This window comes from Amborella trichopoda, chromosome 9 (genome assembly GCF_054954075.1).
Source record: "Amborella trichopoda isolate Santa Cruz 75 chromosome 9, AtrichopodaSantaCruz75HAP2 v2.0, whole genome shotgun sequence".
Classification (NCBI taxonomy): domain Eukaryota; kingdom Viridiplantae; phylum Streptophyta; class Magnoliopsida; order Amborellales; family Amborellaceae; genus Amborella; species Amborella trichopoda.
In genome coordinates, this window is record NC_142344.1 from 26,766,163 (window position 1) to 26,777,244 (window position 11,082).

The 11,082-nt window shown below is 39.8% G+C and overlaps 1 long non-coding RNA gene across 6 annotated transcripts in view; it reads left to right on the forward strand.

The window, feature by feature from the left end:
* Window positions 1-10,748, forward strand: part of LOC110006919 (uncharacterized) — a 49,224-nt gene extending 38,476 nt beyond the window's left edge. For 5 of the 6 annotated variants that reach the window (XR_002280304.2, XR_016041709.1, XR_016041708.1 and 2 more), the window contains 2 exons: window positions 10,106-10,376; window positions 10,498-10,748. This is a non-coding gene — a long non-coding RNA (uncharacterized LOC110006919). Of the gene's footprint in view, window positions 1-2,707; window positions 3,673-10,105; window positions 10,377-10,497 lie in introns of those variants that run through there. The other variant, XR_016041710.1, reaches the window with a different exon arrangement.
* Window positions 10,749-11,082: the final 334 nt, after the last annotated feature.

Consider the following 11,082-nt stretch of genomic DNA (forward strand, 5'->3'; position numbering starts at 1 on the left):
CATAAGTGAGTTCTAATTGAAAATAGCATTATCTTCTAATTTGTATTAATCCTCATTCCTGACTGATGCATTCTTTGCATATGTGATATGTTTCTCATAATAACATTGATTGTTTACTAAAATAGTCTAGCGGTGCCATTTATTTACATTAGGACATTCAAACTTTGTCTGTTTTACTTAATGCGTTTTCGAGATGCCCAAATTTTTACTTAACATTGATTTGGAGAAAAATATCTTTTGAATAATCAATCCACATCTCCCTAAAATTTTTGTTAAGCATGCTCGATTGCCCGTCTTCTAGTTTGTAATGTCAAAAAAGCATTGTCATTTTTAAGTAAATAGCATTTTTAAGTAAATGATGCATTTTCTAAAAGGCCTAGGCTTTATGAAAACAAAGTAAAGCCTCATCTCGAATCCTTTTCCAGAAAGCACTTTGGGCATTGGAAATCTCCACAATGGCTCTAAAATCAATTTTCAATAACGACTATAAATTTTGGAGCTAAAAAAATGGTACAGATCCTACGGATCAGTGAATGCTTATTTTTAGGGAAAAATAGATGGTCTAGAAAATGTGTTACAATTTTTGGCTTGAAATCTTAATTTTTTCACAACCGTAATAGTCAAAGCCGAAATTATGGATATGAAATTTTTCCAACATTGTAACTACAATTTTCGAAGAGTTTTGAGGTGAGGCTTTATTTAATTTGATAGGACTATGATCCTATCAAAACATTTTATTTGAGTAAAGTGATATTTTGACATGAAAACAACATTTATTTATTGGAAACTATCATTTATATGGTCTTTTAGACACGATATAAAGTCAACATTTTCAAATAAAAATATCATTTATATAGTCAAACCACCATAAAAGATCAATAGTGGTGTTAAATCAACTATTTTACTTATAAAGTGGCTACTTTTTAAAATGGATACCTCTCCAAGGATTTTGTTAACAATGCTTAAAAATGCCCTTCTTTGAGGATTGTAACCCCAATCTATCATGGCTCTTCAAGTAAATTGATGTATTTAAATTATTTGATCCAAATGGCATAAATACATTTTCAAAACTGGAATATCAATCTACATTGAAAACAATTTTATTCCAGATTTGGAATTTGGAACAAGTAGCTTCATTTTTTAGTTTAGCCCCTCTTAAGTCAATTGAGTCCAAAGATATGAATACCCTTGCCTTTTTTTAGGTTCCAAACTCAAAACATGATTTTTTAAGGAAACTTCGAGATCGAATTCAAGAAAATGACATTTGGTTCATTTGGCTTTACTCACTTATGTTGCCAAATTACCAAAATACAATATCTTGTTCAGAGTTCTAAATATAGAAAGAGGCACTTGGGTATTTTCATTAAAATAATTGAGGAGGTTCCCAAATTTTAAGAAGTAACCACTTGTTGGTAATTTACTTCATATTATTAACCAATCTAACCTTATTTTTTTTGATGTGGCATGACCATTCTATTCCCTTTGGTAGTATTTATGAATGTTAAATGTGGTGGCTTAAATCTAATGCAAACAGGGTAATTTTGACAAAAAAATGAGTATTTAATTCCAACTTCGTCCTTGCTGGAAAGGAATAAGAGCCATTTTCATTTCTCCAACAAAAACCTCCAAATAATTAACAACATAATTTAAGGACATTTTGTCATTACTAAACAACCAAGGGTGGCTTTCTAAGAAGTGAAGGGCTAGAGAAATCACTTATGGAAAACCGGATTTTTGGCTCAGCTAATGTTAATGAGCTTTAGTGGCCTAAATTAATGATAGTTAACTAATTCATAATAGAATAAATGCTAGCTAGATAAAAAATATCTAAAAACATGGGAAACATTTAATGACATTAAACATGCAACATTAAGTTTATACCCAGGGCTTTAAAATTGAAAAGCTTTAAACATGCAACATTAAGTTCATACCCAGGGCTTTAAAATGGCGGTGATTTGAACGAATTTGAACAAATTCTACTAGGTCAAAAACTTGACTCAAAACGATTGAAAGTTGCTACAATTTTCTTGCATCAGTGGGTAATGATGTACCCACACATTTCGGGGCGTAACTCAAATTTTACGAGAAATCTCAAAATTATCAAAACATACAACTTCAAGCTTATTCACTGATCTTTCAAATGGTAGAAGTTTGAAGATGTTTGGACACCGTTTAGTTGGCAAAAATTACGGCACAAAAAGGGTCACAGTTGTTGGAATTAACCACAACTGTGAGCAGTGATATTCCCCAACATTTTGGAGCATATATTTTGATCCATACAAAATTTTAAAAATAAGAAAGGAAAACTTAAAATAGACTTGCATATCTTTCATTAAAAACCAATTTGGACCCATTTGGGTGCCGTTTGGTCGTCGAAATATTAAGGCAAAGACCCTCAGTTGCTGGAAAAATCCCTTATCCTACGATTTAACAAGCTATCCACATGATACACACCATTTCACAAGCCTAATACAAAACCCAACACAAGCCTTATTCCTGTCAAGCAATTTAAGCAAGTTTTACAAGGAAATGACTCTATAAATTTATCAAGTTCATTACTTAATGCTCAATCACTCATTCAACCCCTTTATATTCATTTTTTTTTATACACCTCATTCTATCATCTTGCTCTTCATAGCAACTTAAATTTAGATCTTATGACGTGAAATGATGCACGACACTAAACCCACTTACCTGGTGTTCACAGTGTCCTAAACTCTCCCACTCGCGGCCACCTCGAGCTCTAAGCAATGGCTTCTCCAAGGCGTTAACTCCCACTGGTTCTAGAGAGAGAAAGTGCAAAAGAAAAGTGAGGGGAACCGTGGTTAAAAGAGGAGGGGAGAGCCCTTAAGTACTCAGGGTAGGTGAAGGTCATTGTATCTGACGTGTACGGCTTTGATAGACGCAGTGCTGACACGTACGGCATGGACAAGTGCGGCGCTGGCAGCGGTCACATCTTTTCCCCTTCTCTACCTTCATGTGTGGCGATACTCCAGTTCATGCGCGGCAATGCTCCAAATGCCACTACACTCGCAGCGATGCTCAAATTTTCACTCGCGGCGATGCCTTTTTGCACGCGGCATTGCTCTTCCTTCTCTCTCTTCATAGCCGGCCTTAGGTCTGTTCTACAGACGGTGTTGCTCATCCCTATCTTCATGCGCGGTGTTGACGTTTCACATGCGGCGTTGACTTTTGACGCACGGCACAGATTCTCTCTCTCTCTTCTTCATTTCACAGACGGCGCTGGGTCATAGACGACGCTGAGCTATTATTCACGTGCGACAATGCTCCAAACGGTGCTAGGCCTCTGTTTCACCCTTCACTGCTGTGCGCATCTCAGGACTGGAGAAAATTATGGTCCTTTCATCATCTCTCCCTTAAAAGGATTTTGTCCCCAAAATCACATTCGTGTCAATAAAAAAGGTGGGGGTATTTCTCACTAATTCGTCCTCCCGTTCCTACGTTTATTCCTCTCTTGAGTGATATTGTCATTGTACTCGGACCAGACGAATTTCTTTATTGCATAACACTTGTATTCTCCGGTCAAATATCCCAATTGGCCATTCAACATGGGTCAACTCCTCCTTGAGTGGGATTGGATTGTATTCCAAAACATGCAATGTGTTAAGTTGATATTTCCTCAGCAATGATACATGAAAGACATTGTGAATATTAGCCAGTTCAGGTGGCAGGGAAAGTCGGTACGCCATGTTCCCAACTCTTTTCAAAATTTAGAAAGGCCCAATATAATGCGGGCTCAACTTTTCCTTTTTGCCAAATCTCGTAATACCCTTGGCCAGTGATATCTTCAGGAAGACCTGATCACCTACTTTAAATTCGAGGTCTCTCCTGTGATTATTGGCATAACTCTTTTGTAGACTTTGGGTTGTCTTGAACTGCTCTCTAATTAAGGCAATCTTCTCAGAAGTTATCTGAACTACTTCGGGCCCCAGTAATTTCCTTTCGCCCACCTCATCTCTGATGATGGGTGATCTACACTTCCTCCCGTATAGGGCCTCATATGGTGCCATCTGGATGCTAGCTTGGAAGTTATTGTTGTAGGCAAACTCTATCAGGGGAAGATGGTTCTTTCAGCTTAGTTAATCAGTCCACAATGACCCAGATACTATCATGTCCAACATTTGATCTGGACAATCCAAAAAAAAATCCATTGTGATGTGTTCCAACTTCCACTCTGGTATGGACAAGAGCTGCAACAGTCCAGTGGGTTTCTGATGTTCCACCTTCACTTGCTGACACGTCAACCACCTAACTACAAACAGAGCCATATCCCTATTCATGTTGTTCTGCCATAAGGTCTTTTTCAAATCCTGGTACATCTTTGTACTCCTAGGGTATACCATGTAGCGGGAGTGGTGTGCTTCCTCTAGAACAACCATTTTTATACTCTTGTCATTAGGGACATATGCTCGATCCTTAAACCTTAACAAATCATCACCACTCATAGAGAAATCCTCTTTTCCACCCATCTTCTATTCTTCTAGAATCTTTACAAGCTAAGGATCTCCCTTTTGAGCCACTCGGATTCATTGAAATAATTGAGGCTCCATCCTCAGACAGGAAAGCATTCCTCCCTCCTCATTGAGGGGCCAAGGTGGGTACCACTCTACCCGCTCCTCTAACAATCTCATCTCTCGAAACATCAGATATGCCACTGAGACCACAACTTTCCTGCTTAGGGCATCTGCTGTTACGTTAGTCTTGCATGGGTAGTAATCAATTGTACAGTCATAATCGTTCAATAAGTCTACCCATCTTCTTTGCCTCATATTCAACTCTTTTTGGGAAAATAGGTACTTGAGGCTCTTGTGATCCGTGACACTTTCAATCGGGTCCCATAGAGATAATGCCTCTAGATCTTTAACGTAAATACTATGGCTGCAAGCTCCAAGTCACGCATTGGATAGTTATATTCTTACGGATTCAACTGTTTGGAGGCATAAGCAATGACCTTCCCTCATTGCAATGAGTACACACCCAAGCCCTTTGTGAGAAGCATCGGTGTAAATCACAAAATCCTCATTTCCATCAGGTAAGGTCAGTATCGCAACTGTGGTTAGTCTTTTCTTAAGTTCCTGGAATCTTCTCTCACAGTCCTCTGACCCCCCAAATCTTACATTCTTCTAGGTCAACCGAGTAAGGGGAAGCACAATCTTTGAGAATCCCTTTATAAAGCGCATGTAGTATCCTGCTAACCTCAGAAAACCACGAACTTCGGTCACATTTGTTTTGCTTTCCCATTTAATTACAACTTCAATCTTAGAGGGGTCAACCATGATTCTATGTTTAGAAATAATATGCCCAAGGAAAGCCACATTGGGGAGCAAAACGTGCTCTTACTCCACTTAGCATACAATCTCTCCGATTTCAATGTTTGCAAGACAATTCTTAGATGTTGTTCATGCAGTTCTCGACTCTCTGAATATACCAAGATATTATCGATAAAGGCCACTACAAAGTCATCTAGGAAGGGTTATTCATCAAATCCTTGAACACCGTGGGGGCATTTGTTAACCCCGAACGGCATCACAAGAAACTCATAATGACCGTATCGAGTTCTGAAAGCAGTCTTCAGTATGTTTCCCTCCTTGACTCACAACTGGTGATAACCAGACCGAAGATCAATCTTCGAAAACACTTGGTCCCCCCTGGAGCTGGTAAAAAAGATCATCAGTTCTAGGCAGGGGATACTTGTTCTTCATTGCTACTTGGTTCAACTGCCTATAGTCAATACATAGCCTCAGGGACCCATCCTTCTTCTTTACAAATAGGATCGGTGCACCCCAGGGTGACACACTGGGTCAGACGAATCCTTTATCTAATAATTCTTACAACTGTTCTTTCAACTCCTTCAACTCTGCTGAAGCCATTCTATATGGAGCTTTAGAAATGGGAACAGTGTTAAGGACTACATCTATCTCAAATTCAATTTCTCTCACTGGAGGTAGGAATGGTAACTCTTCAGGGAATACCTCAGGGTATACTCTTACTACTGGTATCCCTTCTAGTTGGGACTGAACATCCCAATTCTCTACTACATAAGCTAGATATCCCTCACATCTCTTAGCCAGGAGGCGAGAGGCCTAAAGAGCAGAAATAAAGTGCAGAGGTGGAGTATCCCTAGTGCCCTTAGAGTGTAGTTTATTTTGGTCTGGGCGTTTAAAGGTCACCGTCTTTTCAAGGAAATTGACGGTGGCACAGTGTGCATACAACCAATCCATGACCAAAATAACATCAAAATCCTGAATATCTAGAACGATCAAGTTCACAGGCAAGTAACACCCATCAATTGTGGCTCCACATTGTCTATACACTCTATCAGTTTCCATAGAATCCCCCACAAGAGTGCATATAATTAGAGTATAATCAAGACATGCAAGCTCAACATTATAGCAAGCAAAATGGGGTGCAATAAAAGAGTGTGAGGAACCAAGGTCAATTAAGGCTCTAGATTTAACAACACAAATAGAGAACGTACTTCTGATCACCAAGGTGGACACCTTAGCTTCTTGTTTGGTGAGGGAAAACACTCATCCTTGTGCCTCTGGTCGGTCCTCTGCCTTTGTCATAGGGCAATCCTTAACCCAATGGCGGGGCTTGCCACATATGAGAAACACGTTCCGTTTCCTGTAGCATTCAATGGTACTGAGGTTGTCTTTTCCATAATGAGAGCATACCGGGCATCGATCACTTTCCATATTACCTGGGTGATTCTTCTAGGTCCTCTGATTAAGCTGGTAGGGCTTTCCCCTAATATCCCTCCTCAGAAATTGTCGAGGCTACTTTCAAAACCTCCCCGTCGGCATAACCTTCATCTTTCATTCCTTCCTCGATCTATGGTCCTTGCAGTCCCTTTCAATCTTTAAAGTGAGGTCTACCAATGGGGCGTTAGCCTTCAGGTTGGGCGACAGTACTCTTCCTCTAATATCCGGCCGAAGGCCCCTCTCAAATTTGGCTTCCTTTCGTGGCTCGGTGTTAATAATGTGAGGCACGTACCTAGATAGGTCCGCAAATTTAGTGGCATATTGTTCAACTGTCACACTCCCTTGCTGGAGTTCAATAAACTCTACTTCTTTCCTCTCCCTGGCAGACTCTGGGAAGTATTTCTCATCAAACACCACCAATAAGTTTCCCCATGTGGCCTTGGTTCCTGACTCCCTCCAGGATTGCTTAACCGAGTCCCACCAATGTTCCGCCTCTCCTTCCATCATGAAGGCTCCTAATCTGACTTTCTACTCATCCGAGCAATGCAACACTTCTAGGATCATTTCTATCTGTTTCTTCTACCTCTTAGCTTTTTCTACTTCTCCTTGCCCCAAAAAGGTTGGGGGTGTCAGCCTTCTAAACCTCTCTATAAGGCTACTGTCATTCTGCTACGAGGTAGGCTGAGCTGGCATTGACTATTTCATCATCTGGGTTACTTCACCCAGAGTTCTATAAATTTCACCGAGCATCTCGGTTTCTCAATGTTGGAGCTCACATTGTTGGCACAAGCCCTCGGCATCTTCAACCTAGCACAGGAGCACCTAGTCACTAATCTATTCTAAAACTATTCCAAGGACTCTTTAAAACCCCTTAGGCCAAGAATCTTATCATGGTGGCTCTGATACTATATCTGTCATGACCCTACCCCCGACCCCCATTCTGTACTCAACAGAGGATGACGGGGTACAGATTCATGATCTCTATGTAGCGTACGTCACTCAGGTCAGAGTGAACTCAACGCTTTAGTAATGCGATAAATGGAGCAAACCATGGAAAATAACTAAATCAATAATTCTAAAAACAGATGAATATTTAAAACTTGGAGAATCCATACATCATTAAAAGGACATTATAGAAAGTTCTTCCAAAAATATTACACTTGAGTTTGGGGCACCAGAGCCCAAAAGTACATACATTCCGAAATAAACAACTAATTGCCCAATTATATACAAGATCTGGACTTCCTCACAAGCAGAAAGACTTCAGCTCCTAACTGCAACACACGAACTTCTGGCCCTCGACTTGGCACATTCAATCTACAAGTGGGGAGATGCAGGGGGATGAGCTAGAAAGCCCAGTAAGTAGATCTAGGTATTATGCATCATTAATGAGTCCATTCATGTATCATAAGCAATTCTTCCAATTATAGGAGGTCATCAAGCAATAGTTATGTATCTTAGAAATAAGATCAATATATCAATTACGTCATCATATCCAAATGTCAGGCATCATTCAATCATTACAATCATCAGCATTCACAATCACTATCATAATGTTACCCACCCATTCCTTAGTTCACCTACTCCCAAAGTAGAGGCCCTATCTATCAGGTTAAGCCAATCCCATTGCTTAGGACCTCTACCATCTTGTAGAAGGAGGGCAATGACAAGTGGGTGAATCCACTTCGTAATGCCCTCGTACTCACACACACGGTCCCCAACGTGCATTGGGGCTTTCGATATGCACTTACCTTGCAAGGCGTTAGTCGTTAATCTCATCTCAGTAAATCTCGGGGGTGCGACCCTCCCATTTCACATTCCCCTAACTGCATCTTATCATTCAGCAAGTTAGGGGATATAACCGGCATCACTTTCCTCAGTATAGCAATCCTCACTACCGATGAGTGCCCCATCACGTAACGAGCAGTACCAGTAAAACAGTATCTGCTACCGATGGATGCCCCAACACGTAGCGACTAGTACAAGTGAAATAATGGCCATTATCACAGTATTACCATAGAACAGGGCCCACTACTAATGTTTGTCCAATTACGTAGTGGTCATTATTATGGCCTCTTATAGTGCTCAAGCATCTAATTTCATTCATGCTAAATCAGGGCATTATAACAGATAAAACAAATTTTCATCATGCAAGAACGAAGTCTTATTCAGAATCATACAGCATTCACAAAACATTATAACATTTATGATGGAGCATCCATTGGATAAGCTATCACAAGGCATTTACATTTAGATGTCAACTATAGCGATTTGACACTTATCATGTAACATTCATCATAGAATAATCACATTAGTTTTGCACTTATCCATTTATAACATAGCACATATTTGCGTAGCACCAACCACATAACACTATGGCATTCGCATGAAAAACATTGCATACTACTCAAATTTATCACTTATCAAAGACGTTACATAGCTACTTGAATAGTTTAATGAGTAATTCCGAGAAAGGTGGCAGAAAACGAGCATAACACAAATTTTGTGAGGTGCAACCATGACATAGCCCTCTACTCGGGGGTGTAATTCCCCAATCTAGGGGGATTTTTGAAAAACTTTAAACATGCAACATTAAGTTCATAACCAGGGCTTTAAACTGGTGGTGATTTGAAGGAATTTGAACAACTTCTACTAGGTCAAAAACTCGGCTCAAAACGATTGAAAGTTGCTAAAAGTTTCCTGCAACAGTGGGTGTGATGTACCCATACATTTTAGGGCGTAACTTGAATTTTACGGGCAATCTAAAAATTATCAAAACATGCAACTTCAAGCTTATTCACTGATCTTTCAAATGGTAGCAGTTTGAAGACGTTTGGACAACTTTGGTTGGCAAAAAGTGCGGCACAAAAAGGGTCACAGTTGCTGGAATTAACCGCACTGTGGGCAATGATAGGCCCCAACATTTTGGAACATATCTTTTAATCCATACAAAATTTTAACATAATAAGAGAGGAAAACAAAAATAGACTTGCATATCTTTCATTCAAAACTGATTTGGACCCATTTGGGCACCGTTTGGTCGTCGAAAATCCCAAGGCAAAGACCCTCACAGTTGCGGGAAAAATCCCTTATTTCACAATTTAACAAGTTATCCACATGATATACACCATTTCACAAGCCAAAAAGAAACCCAGCAAAAGCCTTATTCATGTCAAGCAATTTAAGCAAGTTTTACAAGGAAGCTACTTTATAAATTTATCAAGTTCATTACTCAATGCTCAATCACTCATTCAACCCCTTTATATTCATTTATTTTCATATACCTCATTCCATCATCTTGCTCTTCATAGCAACTTAAATTTAGATCCTATGAAGTGAAATGATGCACGGTACTAAACCCACTTACCTGGTGTTCACAGTGTTTTCAAATCTCCCACTCGCGGGCCACCTCGAGCTCTAAGCAATGGCTTCTCCAAGGCGTCAAGTACTCAGGGTAGGTGAAGGTTATTGTAGCTGACATGTTCGGCTCTGACAGATGCGGCTTTACACGTGCAGTACGGACAAGTGCGGTATTGGTAGCGTTCCCCCTTCTCTGACAATACTCCAGTTCACACGTGGCGATGCACCAAATGGCACTACACTGGCGGCGATGCTCAAATTTTCACTCGCCGCAATGCCTTTTTGGATGCGGTACTGCTCTTCCTTCTCTCTCTTCACAGTCGGCATTAGGCCTCTTCTACTAACGGTGATGCTCATCCTATCTTCACGCACGACGCTGATTCTCTCTCTCTCTTCTTCATTTCCCAAATAGCGCTAGGTCACAGACGGCGTTGAGCTCTTATACACGCGCGACGATACTTCAAACGGTGCTAGGCCTCTGTTTCACCCTCCATCGTTGTGCACATCTCTGGACTGAGAGAATATTGTGGTCCTTACAGATGTTCTTTTTTAATAGGACTATTAAAGTGCAATCCATGTGCAGTTTAAGATTCCAAATGGTAGTCGAATATGCACAGGATAATTCCAATGGTTAATTATGAATTATTTTCATGCTAGGGAAAATACGGTTCCAGTGGTTAAAAATGGAACAAAATAGTATCAAAACTTTCTTGTTTATAGTTTTTTATAATCAAGGCTATATGCCAATACTTTCTATATCCATGACTATTTAATAACAATCTTCAAGCATAATGATCAGAGTAAAGTATAAAATGTGAAGCTACTTCCTAGTCTAGGATCTCTACCGATCTCTGATGCTTCTACAATAGGAACCACTATAGGGCCCTTTTGGCAACCATAGATCCAGCCGAAAGACCTTGAAACCTAAATAACTACTAGAATGTAAAACCATATGTGTTTTTGGCAATACATTTTTTTCTAATTTATCTATATCTGG